Source organism: Hippopotamus amphibius, chromosome 1 (assembly GCF_030028045.1).
Source record: "Hippopotamus amphibius kiboko isolate mHipAmp2 chromosome 1, mHipAmp2.hap2, whole genome shotgun sequence".
Lineage (NCBI taxonomy): Eukaryota > Metazoa > Chordata > Mammalia > Artiodactyla > Hippopotamidae > Hippopotamus > Hippopotamus amphibius.
Window position 1 is genome coordinate 77,836,400 of NC_080186.1, and position 12,577 is coordinate 77,848,976.

Consider the following 12,577-nt stretch of genomic DNA (forward strand, 5'->3'; position numbering starts at 1 on the left):
AAATACTCAAAATAAATCATATATTCATATGCATATGTACATACATATGTATATGTGTGTATGTATAGAGTCACCCACTGGTTCTGCTTCTCTGGAGAATCCGCACTGATATGGAACAAATCTTCATACAGCTTTTTCTTAGAATCTTATTTCCACATGGTGCACAAACAAGATCAGGTTCTACATCTTATTCACATTAGTACTTCCCCTCCCCCCTGCCTCGGTGACAGGCCATAATAAAAAAAAATTAGCATAAGGAATACACAAAAATCTGAAAAAATGGATGAATGATGTAGAAGGAACCTAAGCCCATGGCCTAAAGAATTATAATGCTTTTAAAAAGCAACACAGGGGACTTCCCTGGTGGCACAGTGGTTAAGAATCCACCTGCCGATGCAGGAGACACGGGTTCGAGCCCTGGTCTGGGAAGATCTCATGTGCCGCAGAGCAACTAAGCCCGTGTGCCACAACTACTGAGCCCACGTGCGGCAACTATGGAAGCCTATGTGCCTAGAGCCCATGCTCTGCAACAGAGAAGTCACCTCAATGAGAAGCCTGCACAACACAACGAAGGGTAGCCCCCACTCACAGCAACTAGAGAAAGCCCGTGCGCAGCAACCAAGACCCAACACAGCCAATAAATAAACTAATTAAAAAAAAAAGAAAAGCAACATAGGACATGTGTAGTCCGATATAATTAGAAGGCAATTATGACACTAGGTAGGACGAATTGCAGGAGGCTTTCCATAGGTAACTTTGATTAAGAGGACTGGGGAATTCCCGGGCAGTCCAGTGGTTAGGACTCCAAGCTTCCACTGTAGGGGTATGGGTTCCATCCCTGGTGGGAGAATTAAGATCCCACAAGCCTCAAGGCATGCCCCCCCCCCAAAAAAAAAAAAGGACTGCAGGGAGAGTTGTTTGGAAGTGTGAGGGGAGTGGAGAGAGGGGTAAATCAGAGGGAGACCTAGAAATGATCTGAGGGTGAAGAGAGACAGGCTGGTCAAACCTGTGAGGAGAGGAAGAAATATTGGAAAACAAGGTCAGTGAGGACAGAGGCCCATTGTGTTGACAAAAAGCATGAGAAGAACCCTTATTTTCCCCTAGGATAAGAAAGTAACAAACCAGCATGCACGTGCATGCACGTACGTGGCATTTAGCTGGCACGTTTAGAGAGCTGAAGGACTCATTGTTTGTCCGGGCAGGTACTCTGCAGGGAGATGTTAAAGGAGCTGAGGGCCTAAGACTGCCCAGCTGTACAAACAGGTGAAAAGCCTCTCCCGGGACGTATGCACCACACTTAAGGTGTGTGTTGACTTTCTAGAACTGAACCTCTGTTAGCTTGAGGCCCTATTAGCAATGCAGGGATGAAAAGGAAATCATAGTGTCAAGTTCTCAGTAGGATGACTGGCTCTTTGGTGGGACAGTCCTTCTGAAACCAGCACACAGAGAGCTCCGGAGGGTCAGCCTTGCCTTTGCTTTCAGAGAGACAGTCACATAGCCCAGGAAAATGAAAAGGCTCTTTCATGAGCCCAATTTTCTTTTTGTGCAGATGGCAGTCTAGATTCTGAAACAAAGTTTTGTCCCGTGGACATTGTTTCAAGTTCCCCAAAGCTGGAACAGCCGGGGGAACAGTCACAAAGTCATACAGTTTCTCTATCCCCCATAAGCAAGCTCCTCCTTATTAGAATCCACCCCGACTCAAGGAAGTCCATTTTTCCATGAGTAGAATAGCCACATTTCTCTCCTCATACTTACAATTCATTGCACTACCTCTCTTTCATTGTTAATTCTTTTTTTCAGTAGATCTTTGAGCACCTGTCCTGTGCCAGGCACCGAGCTTACAGCTAATGGCGTAAGGAATCAACAAAATAGTCAGTTATGACATATTAAGAGTATTAGCATTTATTTAGTGCTTTCTGAGTGCCAGCCATTGTTCCAGACACTTTACAGAAACTCATTTAGCTCTCTTAACTATAGTATCCTAGGCCAAAGGTCCTATTATTTTTCCCATTGTACAGATGAGGAGACCAAGGCCCGGAGACATTGAATTACCTACCTACAGTCATACAGAAAGAAAGGAATAGAACCAGAACTAAACTCAGGTAGTCTGATTTCTGAGCTTGCCTTCTTAACTGTGCATGTGGACAGAGGGGCAGGTGCTGCGTATCTTGGTAGAGAAAGCCCATGTGCTGGGGAGCATATAGGAAGTGTGGGGAACCCAGACCTGTGGCTCAGGAAGTGCTGTATCTAAAGTTCGAATCAGATCATGTCAATCTCCTTCTCAAAATCCTTCAGTGGCTCCCCAACTGGATTTAGAACAAAAGCTACATGTTCAACCACGGCTTACAAATGTTCTGTCCCATCTGGCCTCTCTGAACCTCTCTGGCCTTGCCCCTCACCGTCCCTCTCTCAATCCAGGTCTCTGACTGTAGCACCTTTTAGGCGTTAGTCACTGTCTCCACCCACCCAGCTCCTACTCGGGAACTTTAGGTCTCAGGTTCAAGTTATTTATTTACAAAGGGCTTCCCTGTCCCCTAATCTACTTTAATCCCAACCATAACCAATGACAATGGTAATTAGAGCAGACAGTAAATAATACTAGGTGGTAGGCAATGTTCTAAATGCTTTACTTACAATAACATTTAAATTTTATAACAATCCTTATGGGAAGAACTAGTATTGCTTCCACTTTCACAGGTGAAAAAATGAGGCAATAGTATAGCATTCTGTATTTTTTTCCATTACAATGATTGAATGCAAAATCATGTATTTATTCATTTAATGTTTCCTGGGCAGAAGCTCCACAAGGTCAGGGTCTGAATTCATTCTCTTCATCATGGTATCCCCAGTGTCTAGTACAGTGTCTCATTACAGCAGGCATCCAATAAATGTTTATTGAATAAACGAATAATGGGCATATATGAGTTGTTTCTCTCAAGCCTTACACATTACAATGAAAGGGATAGATGACAAAGGAATTAAGGGAAATTCTCTATTACACAGTACTTATTGAGGCTGCAGATAACTCAGTTCCTTTGGTTGCTCTCCTGTTGTGAAATTCTCACCAGCCGCTTTCCGTTCGTTATAATATCCAAGGTTTACAGAGTGGGGAGGCCAGGACAGCGTGGTTTAGACTAGAGGGGAGAGCATGGGTTTCCAGGAAACACAGATCTAGGTTGCCGTTCTGACTTGATCACTTACTAACTGTGTTGTCTTGAGTAAGCCCCATATAGCCACTGAGCCTCCTTTTCTAAATCTGTGAAACAAGGACAATAACATCCGCAAAACAGTTCAGTTGGGAGAATTAGGTGAGAAAATAATGTCTGCAGAGAGCCGAGCACAGTGCCTGGCACATAACAGGAGTTCCTCTCCTGCAATCAGAGGCAGGCATGTGCGGGGCTGGAAACGATCCAGTGGACCAGACAAGCAGCTCTAGCCAGACGAGACCCTAGGAATGTGAAGCCCAAAGAGTAACTGAGGGACAGGGGCAAAGGCTGCATTATCTGACCTGGCTGCCTCCACGGATCAAATGAGCTGGACAATCGCCATGGCCCCAGCTCGCTCCTAGGACACAGTCAAAGAGGGGGTGGGAAAAGTACACAATCCACCGAGAGCTCACTTTTGGTCCATGTCCATAGCTCTGGCTGGGAGTAAGTCAAGACAATAAACCAGGACAAAGATCCAGTGAGTTCTGTTGCCTGTTCTCTATTTCTAAGGCACAGTCCCTGCTTTGTTTCTCTTCTCTCTGGTGAAAGGGCTGTTCCCCGAAACGCTCCTGGTTTCCGAGAACAGCTCTGGAGGAGGCAACTCCGTAAAGTGCTGGCCAGGGGTTGATGAGAAGCTAGCAAGCTGGATTCACCCTACCCGCCTGGCATCACGTGGTCCTGGGGATGCGGGAGGGAGAAAAGGGAACTTAGATGGTCCTCTTCCTTCCTCTTTCATCTCCCAAAGTCCACTTTCATCCTTTTCTAGGTTACCCTGAGCTCCTTCGCATCTCCCTCCCTCCCAGTAAAGAGGAGAGGAGAGGGTAGGCGGGCGAGGGGGTACTGAGAGAGGCATAAACAAAGCCCTCTCTGATGCTGACTCTGCGATAGGCTCTGTCTTCTCTCCAAAGGGAGGCTCTGCACCAGCTTGTGCTGCTGCTCCCTGCTGAGCTCTGTTGGTCGAAGAACCTGCACCCGTGTAGCTGTGTGCCCAGCCGTGAACATGGTATTTACATAAAACCACAATGGGTTGTGTAATTATTCTATCCTATAAAGTGAAGTGCCTCTCAGGTTTATGCAAAAGAAAACTCTCACATAACTAAGATCCAGCTTATCAGAATGCTATGTGGACCGTCTTCTCTGCAGGCTGTTTTTAAGAGGAGTCATACTTGTGTCGTGTTCTATTACATTTGGTAACAGCTCCATTCTGCCCACAGCTCCCTTAGCTTTTCCCACTGTATGTCCTGGAGAATCCTATCTTCAGCTCTAAATCTATTTCCATATGATCAGATTTACACAGTCTCAGGGGGAAAGAATCTTTCAATAAAAGATTGCCTTCTAGATTGTATTACTATGAAAGAGAAGTTGATCAGAACCTTCTAGAAAGATCTCAACAAGGCTTGTTTTTGGTCCCTACTGATGCCAGCAGGCCTGGGCTCTCACCTGTCACATGCTGACCATCTGCTTTGTGCTGGGTGCTGTGGGAAGTGTGTTGTATAACACTAATAATATCGGTACTAACATCAACACTTTCTAAGTGTTTTATATGTGTTTATATATAATTCTTACAACCACATATGAGATATGGACGATTTCCTTCCCAGTTTTATAGAGGAGGCAATTGGGACATTGTCCCAAGTTCACACAGTGATGGAGTGAGGATTTGAGAGAGGCAGTCTGGTTCCAGAGTCTTCACTGTTAATCCCTATACATAACTGTTCTCATTTAGTCCTTCCAGCAGTTTTATGAATAGAATATTAAAATACCCATTTTCCAGATAAGAAAACCAAGTCTCAGGGAAGTAACTTGTCTAAAGGGTTGACCCATGATCCCAAGCCAATACCATTCAATATGCTGAGTACCAACTTTGTGCCAGGCTCTGTGCTAGACATGAAGAACACAGTATAGTGTGAGAAACAAGTCACATTCAGTTGTTTTCATTTTTTTCCATTTCTTTTAACACTGTCACTTCTTGCTGAAGTGATGGATAATAGAGACTTCACTTTGAGTGAGGCGAAATCACCTGTTGTCAAGATTAGCCAGGGATGCTGGCATTGGGCACATGCCTGAGAGCTAGAAGATATTTAGGTCAGCCTGAACAAAGCCAATTATGAACTTCAGCTCCTTTACAATCCTTTCTGATTCAGGAATGAGCATTTCCTTGTTTGTCTTTGTTCATTCCATAAACATTTATTGAGCATCTACTGTGTTCCAGATCTTATGCTATAAATTGGAGAGATAAAACAAGAGGATTCATACTTGATTTGGGACACTCAGTTTAGAAGAGAAGAAAATTAAATAATGATTACAGCATAATGTGACAAGTGCAATAATTGAGATTTTGAGATAGTTAAGATAAGCACTTTCCAGGTAGGAATGGGTAAAGGAACTAGTATTTACTAAGCATATACTATATACCATGCCCTGGACTGAGACTCTATATTCAGTTTAATATCAACTCTAGAGTCCAATAATCAGGGGTTATAAAGAACTCATTCACCGTGACAGTGTAAGGAAATCCCTGAGCTGAATATGTGAATGACATTTTGGGGAAAGGGCAGCCCAGGCAGAGGGAACAGCATGTACAAAGGCAGGAAGGCAAGAGGGGCCGGCGTATCTGAGAGACAGTATGTTCAGTGCAGCTCAGCCACCAGCTGTGCACGGGGGCAGGGGTTAAAGGGGGAAATGAGGACAAAGAAGGAATCAGAAGCAAAATTCTGAAAGACTTTGCATACCTGGTACAAAGTAAGGATCTTATCCCCAAGATAAAGGTTAACCAACTCGGAAAACAACATAACGGGGTTTTAAAAGAATAATTCTAGTACTAGAATAGAAGGTGGATTGAAGCAGGGAAAGACTGCGGTCAGTAAATCAAGTTGGAGGGCCACCACGATGGCTTAGGAAGGGAAATTGAAGCGCTAAACTGAAGGAGGGGGTAAGATTCAAGGAAATGACTACAAGAATTGTCTGGGGGAGGCGCAGAGAGAGATAAAACGTGGTGAAGAGCCACTCAACGCCAGGAATACGGGAAAAGAAGCAGTGGTGGAGGGGGATGGGTCTGGGCCTCCAGATGAACCCAAAGGGGCTACTAACGGTGGCGGGATGTCTGGCATTTCTGTAGCTACTTAACGAAAAGTGTGTACACACTTACTGAAAAGGAGTGCAGGGGGGAAAGGGACAGGGTGAGGCAGGGAGATGGGTGCTGAGCCAACATGGTGGATTCTGACAACCGGGTATGAAGAAAGCTGTCGGCTCCAGGTGGTTCCCTGACTCTGAGCCTGGGAGGGGCGAGGTAGAAGAGTCCAGGTGTGAGGGGAAGGTTTGGCTCTGACTCCTGGGGCTGTCCAGGTAAATAGAGCTCTCAAGAATACCGAGAAAGAGACAGATGTTTCCTGAAGGGCTCTCGCTGACACGCCTGGGAGCTGCATGACCAGGCCCGAGGCAGGCAGCAGCTGGGGTTTGGGAGGACACAGGCTCACGGGCAGCCTCCTGCCTCCTGTGGGGCTCTGCAGACGAGGCAGCTGAGAGAAGTGAATCTTCCCAGCCTCCTCCTCCACCCTTTGCTTTAGAGCCCCAGCGCCACAGCACAGTGCACGCTGCATAAAGGTTGATTCACAGATGAGGCGCTGCAGCTAGAAGCCACATGGAAGCAGCAGAAAGGACAAAATTGCGTGTGTGCGTGCATGCATGCGCGTGTGCAGGAAACGATCAGGCACGGTCCTATGGGTAGACAATAGTCATTTGCCTGATAATTGATGTCACCAAATAAACATCAGGATGGGCTGTGCGGAGCTAAAGGTGAGACACGCTTCTAAAAGTGGGGTGTCTCCCTTTAGGGTCTCAATGACAGGAGATGCTTTTGCACACAAAACCTTCAGGCAACAATATCTAGGCATTTGTCTGAGCCTAGTGTAACCAAAGAGAAAGAAAGCCCGGAACTAAGACGCCAAAGAAAGAAAGAAACTGTGTTTGGAGATAGGTCTGCTACAGTATAAACTTTTCCCTTTCTCTGGCTCACTGCTATAGCAAAACCTGATGGTTGTCTTTGCAAAAAAACGTGTCTGTATCTAGGTCCCTGGCAGTGATTTGCCTCTGGGAGGGCCAGCAATCTATTTAATGACTCCATTGACGTCAATAGCATAACTGAAATACTTACTAACATGCATGATTCCAACTTTCAGGGAGGGGGGTGGGTGGTTGGTGTTTCTCAGCAGTACAAAAACACGAAGTGGAATCGAGGTGGAACGAACTCCAGTCTTTAGGCAGCAAGTGAGAGATGAGATGCTAAGGGTCTCATCAGTTCCATTTAATACGAAGAAACATTCACACTAAATTTAGAAATTAATTTCCAACTAGTGGAATAGCCATCAATGACCAGGGTATTATTTTTGGTAATGTTTGCTCAAGGGTAACATTTGAAGTATTCACACTTTAGTTGACAATGTGTTTTTTTTTTTTTTTTTTTTTGCAACTCACCCTTACCTACTTTTAGACACATATAGAATAATTGCAAATCCATATAAATAGCTGAATGTTGATACTCTGAAGTAAACTAACACAGGAGGGCTAATTTAGACAAAAGCAATTCTTATAAAACAACTGTTTGGGAAATTATTCTCCGAATGACTAGGGCTTTCCTAGTGCATCTGCCCTGTCATTCTGTATGCGGACTGCCTAAATATTCAAAGTGAATAATTAAGGCAATTATCCCAATAATTCAGGCCACACAGCATTCAGAACAAAGGAAAAATAATCTGATATTTTTAGTTTTTTCTTTTTTCCCTTTCCTCCCTTTCAGTCTTTCCTTCCTTCCTCCTCTTTCTTTTTCTTTCTCTTTCTTTCCTTCTTTCTCTTTCTTTCTTTCTCTCTCTCTCTTTCTTTCTTTCTTTTGTTTTTCTTTTAGTTTGTAATTCCCTCCAATTTCTCCTTTTTTGTGAGTGGCCACAGCCTTTGGTAACAAGATTGATTTTATTAGCATTTGTTCATAAGTGTTGTAACCCTGCTTGACAGTTCTTGCTTAATGTGAAAACCGAGCAAATGTTCTGCTTGTGCTGGGCTTCATTTCCAGTCATCTGACTCAGATCAGATCTCAGGCCATCGCTGTGGTTCTCAGAGAGCCCCCTAACTGGTGCACACACAGCCCATCTCTCAGCCTAGGCTCTGGCTGCTCTGGCAAAGAATGAGAACTAAATTAAGGTCGTGACTTTTCTGAATTTCTTAAGATCCAAGGTAACTCACTGAGCCTCTTGTTTGCTCCTCGAATAGACCCTGTGTCTGACACACCCACACGAACCTCCAGAAGGATATTCCTAATCAAGCAAAGACATGGGAGGAACTCACACTGAGAAACAGGCTTAGGAGAAAGTCTCTTCTGTTTCATCAACCCGTAAAAAGCCATTTCCTCCCCAGAATGACCTAGAGGACACGTATTAGAAGAAATGGATTCCCAAGAGCAGTAAAAAATATTAATTAAGTCTGTTTCTCACTTAGGCCAACCTATTTCAGACTTACTGGAAAGCCCTATATTATCTCATCCTATTTCTTCATACACAGGATTTTCTTGAAATACATCTAATTGACTGGTGTTGGAAACCATCATGTGCTGAGGCTATGGTTACCCAGGCTGAGAGAGACTTCGGGTCTGCAGCAGTCTAGCCTGAAGTCCTCAAGGCAATTCTCTAGTCATCTTTGTGACATGGTTTGCTGTCATTTCTGATGACTCATGGCCTTGGGGGTTTTTCTTCAAAACATCTGATCTCTTACATGGGTGATGTTCCTGCTCAATATGTTTACTAGTAAACTTTGGAAGAAGAAAATTAGAATATTCCACCTTACACATTGATTTGGCTGCTGAAATGCTCCACATATAATACGTATTATTAAAAATCAAGTCACATTTATAACACTCGGAAGGGCTGGCCATTAAAAGGAATACTTCTCTAATCCTTTGCAAAGCAAAGCGTCATTTTATAAAGGTAGTGAACACTTGCTAATTATCTTTTCAGTAAATTCTTACTTTTATGACACATCCATGATCACTACTGAAATGCATGCAAAAGCAAGGGATGGTCTGGGTGCAAAAAGTGGGACAATTATTCTACACACACACACACATACACACACACACTGGTCTTTCTCAATTATCTTTTTTTTTTTCTGTTGGAAATAATTTGGGGGCCTGAAATTCTGAGAATTACTTCAGTTTTCCATTTTGAACATGTATAGATAACAAAACCCAAGTTCCTTGATAAATTTTCAAGTTCCTGCCTTGTTTTGGAGTGTTCTTTTTTCAATTCTATTTTTTTTCCCTTTCTGTTCCAATCCTTATGCATCATGTAGAGAAGCCCTGAAATTCATGCTTGTGAAAAGGCAAAATGTGATAAAAATCGAGGTGCTTGTCAAACTCCAGACAGATTAACATTTTCAACACCCCCAGGAGGACTTATTACATTTTCTCCTTAATGTGAGAGAACATGATTTCCACACTGCTATATTTTCTGGGTTTTAAATCCTCTATTAATTTTCTCTGGCTTTCCTATTTAAAGTACAAAATACCAACTTTTTAGATTTAACTTTTTTTGTTCAAAACCTATATGACCATACTAATATATAGATTCAGACAGTGCAGTTATAGAGTGTGTTTTGAACTTTTTTCAATTTCAATGCAGTAACTGATATTTTAACATACATAGCTTTTCATAGTCATGGAGATAAAATATTGACTCATTATTAAAATTTAACTTACGAGCATTTTCCTTAAGATAAAGTCCCCAAACTATACGTGGCTCTTCTGCTCAATTGAACATTTACCTATCTTCCTACTATGTGAAAATAACTATGCAAAAGCATCCAAAATGACAAAGAGATGGATAAGGTACAGACAGTCCCTGCCTGCAAGGCGCTCCAATGGAATAGACATAGAAGCCACAAAGTGTAGTATATTGTAGAATGGAATTCTTTCCATAGCACAAAAAAGGGAGCAATTACATTGATTTTTTAAAAAACATTGGATGCCTTTGCAGAAGAGGGAATTTTGTGTTGTAGCATGGCACCTAAAAAGAATAAGCTTGGTTAAACAGTGAGGAGAAGGATACTGCAGACCGAGAGTCTACTTTGATTTCCCTCATGATTTTTTTCAGTGACTGATCAATTTGCAAGAGCAAATATACCAATTTAACTATGGTTTTTGACAATTAGCTATTAAAATGAATTGCATTTCCTTCATTTAGATGCATTTTAAAAATAGTTAAAAAAAAAGCTTTCCTCTGGCTTTTCTCTGTCTCTCTTTTTTTTTTACTGTCTCTCTCTTAAACTTACTTTTTATTAAAGAATACAGTTACCTAAGTCAGCCAGGCTTTCTCAACAAACTTGGTTGCTGTTAAATCTGTTTAAATTATTGTGGTTTCTTATATCTTTTATCTTAGATTTCAATTGAAATACATGAGTTCAGCATCAGTGCTAATAAATGAAAACCTGATCTCATTATCATGATAAATCATTTTTTAAAGCAGCACCCCAGCTTTCAATTTTTTTGTGTGCTGTGAGCCACTTATTTTTCATTCCCCTTTAAAGTTTCTATTTAAATGCACCTCTTTGTCATACGTTGATAAATATTAAAATAACAGGAAAAATCTGCCTGACTTATTTAAGCTGATAATAAGAACAAAACACAGGATGTGTGTGTCCTCCTTCCTTTTTTGACTGTGGTTAAGCGTTAAGAAGGTTTTGAAACCTGTAATTACGTAATAATTGGTATCGCTACATTCTCTCACCAACGAAAAGTCAGAATTTTTGTAGTTTGCCACAAAGACAGAGAAAAACAAATTGCCTAAGTGGTATTGTCATTTCTTCGCTCCATTGTTTTAAAAGAATTTAGCAAAAGACTCTCTAGTTGCCAAGCTGTAGTTACTGTGCCAATAATCACAACATGATCTTTCCAACAGCATCTTTGGCTAATGAGCTAATTTGTAGAACCATAAATATCACATATTCTCCTAATGTTTGTCAGTATTTATTACAAGAAAAAGAAAACATAGTTTAAATATTCAAATTGCTGTCAAAAGCATCTTAATAAATTTGGCTAACAGAAATGGGAGGGGTGGTAACTCAGAAGTGGGCCAAGATGATGAAATGACAGGAGTTTCGAAACTACCCGCTTTGATCTCAGTATGTAACACCGGTTCTATGTTTTAAAACACTCTAGTTATTTAGTTTCTTTTTATAAAACTTCTAAAGGACACAGTACATCCACACCTCAGGTATTTAAATCCATGGATAGCATACCATTTTCTTCTATTTCATATCATGGGGCTCTAGAGGTAAACATGACTTTACTTAATATCTTCCTTTACTTTTATTCTTGTTCTCAATATTTTTCTCACAAAAATATTTTTTAATGCACGTACCGTAAATAGTCCAAAAGCCAATGAGCCAATGGAACTTACTGCCTTTGTTCTCTTCTTCTAAAAGTTGGACTTCTGTATTATTTCTGTTATATGTATGGCCATTATATCAGCAAGAAAACACAACATCTGAGCGAGGAAGATCATAAGAATAAAGTGAAGAGAAACACAGAAACCTGTGAGGCAACACTAGGTGTTAGATGGAAACACAGAAGCCTATGAGGCCACACGAGGTGTTAGGTGATCTCAGCATGAATTCATCTTACTTGTTTCTCCTGTGGTTCTACTCAAGTCCACTGTCATACTAGTGGGACAGATTAAAGAGGAAAAACTTCATTTTGCACTTTTAAAAATGTCATCTAACTGGTTGCATCTTACGGCAAGAAGAATTTTATGTTCAGCACATCTCCAAGATGTTCCTTCAAGGTAGCCCTTACTCTCCACAGCTCTCAACTCCACATGAAAAGCATATGCACAGTACCAAAAAAAAAAAAAAAGAGAGAGCGAGAGAGGTTAGGTTTCTCTAAAAGAAAAAAAAAAAAAAAAACACCTTTGAGGAACAAAGTTGGATGACCTCCAAGAGAAATGATTTGTGACCTGGAAAGAGCCTTTGGTTTCACACCTGGAGAGGATGTAGGTTCAAGCGGGACGTATAGTTGACGCTAAGAGGAAAACCACGAACATTCACTGTCGGGCCCTCAGGCCAACATGGGGGCACCTGGGACCTTTGAGGTGAGCCCTCCTGCAGTTGAATGGGGCTGGCAAGCTGAGGTCAAAGCTGCACTCCTGCTCTTGTTCTGGGAAGCAGCATGACCACACATCCATCACATGCGGAAAGCTGAGGCATGCCCAGGGTGGGAAAGTTATTTAATGCTGCTTTTCATTTAGCGCACATGGAGTGAAGTAAAGCTCCAGTCTGCTTTGAAAAAAGTCACCAAGAGACACATGTGGAGGGCCATGATGTGCAAACAA

General features: G+C 42.0%; 1 protein-coding gene across 1 annotated transcript in view; it reads right to left on the bottom strand.

Annotated features, from left to right (window-relative positions):
- Positions 1–12,577, bottom strand: part of PDE4B (phosphodiesterase 4B) — a 124,213-nt gene that overhangs the window by 91,474 nt on the left and 20,162 nt on the right. The window lies entirely within an intron of this gene.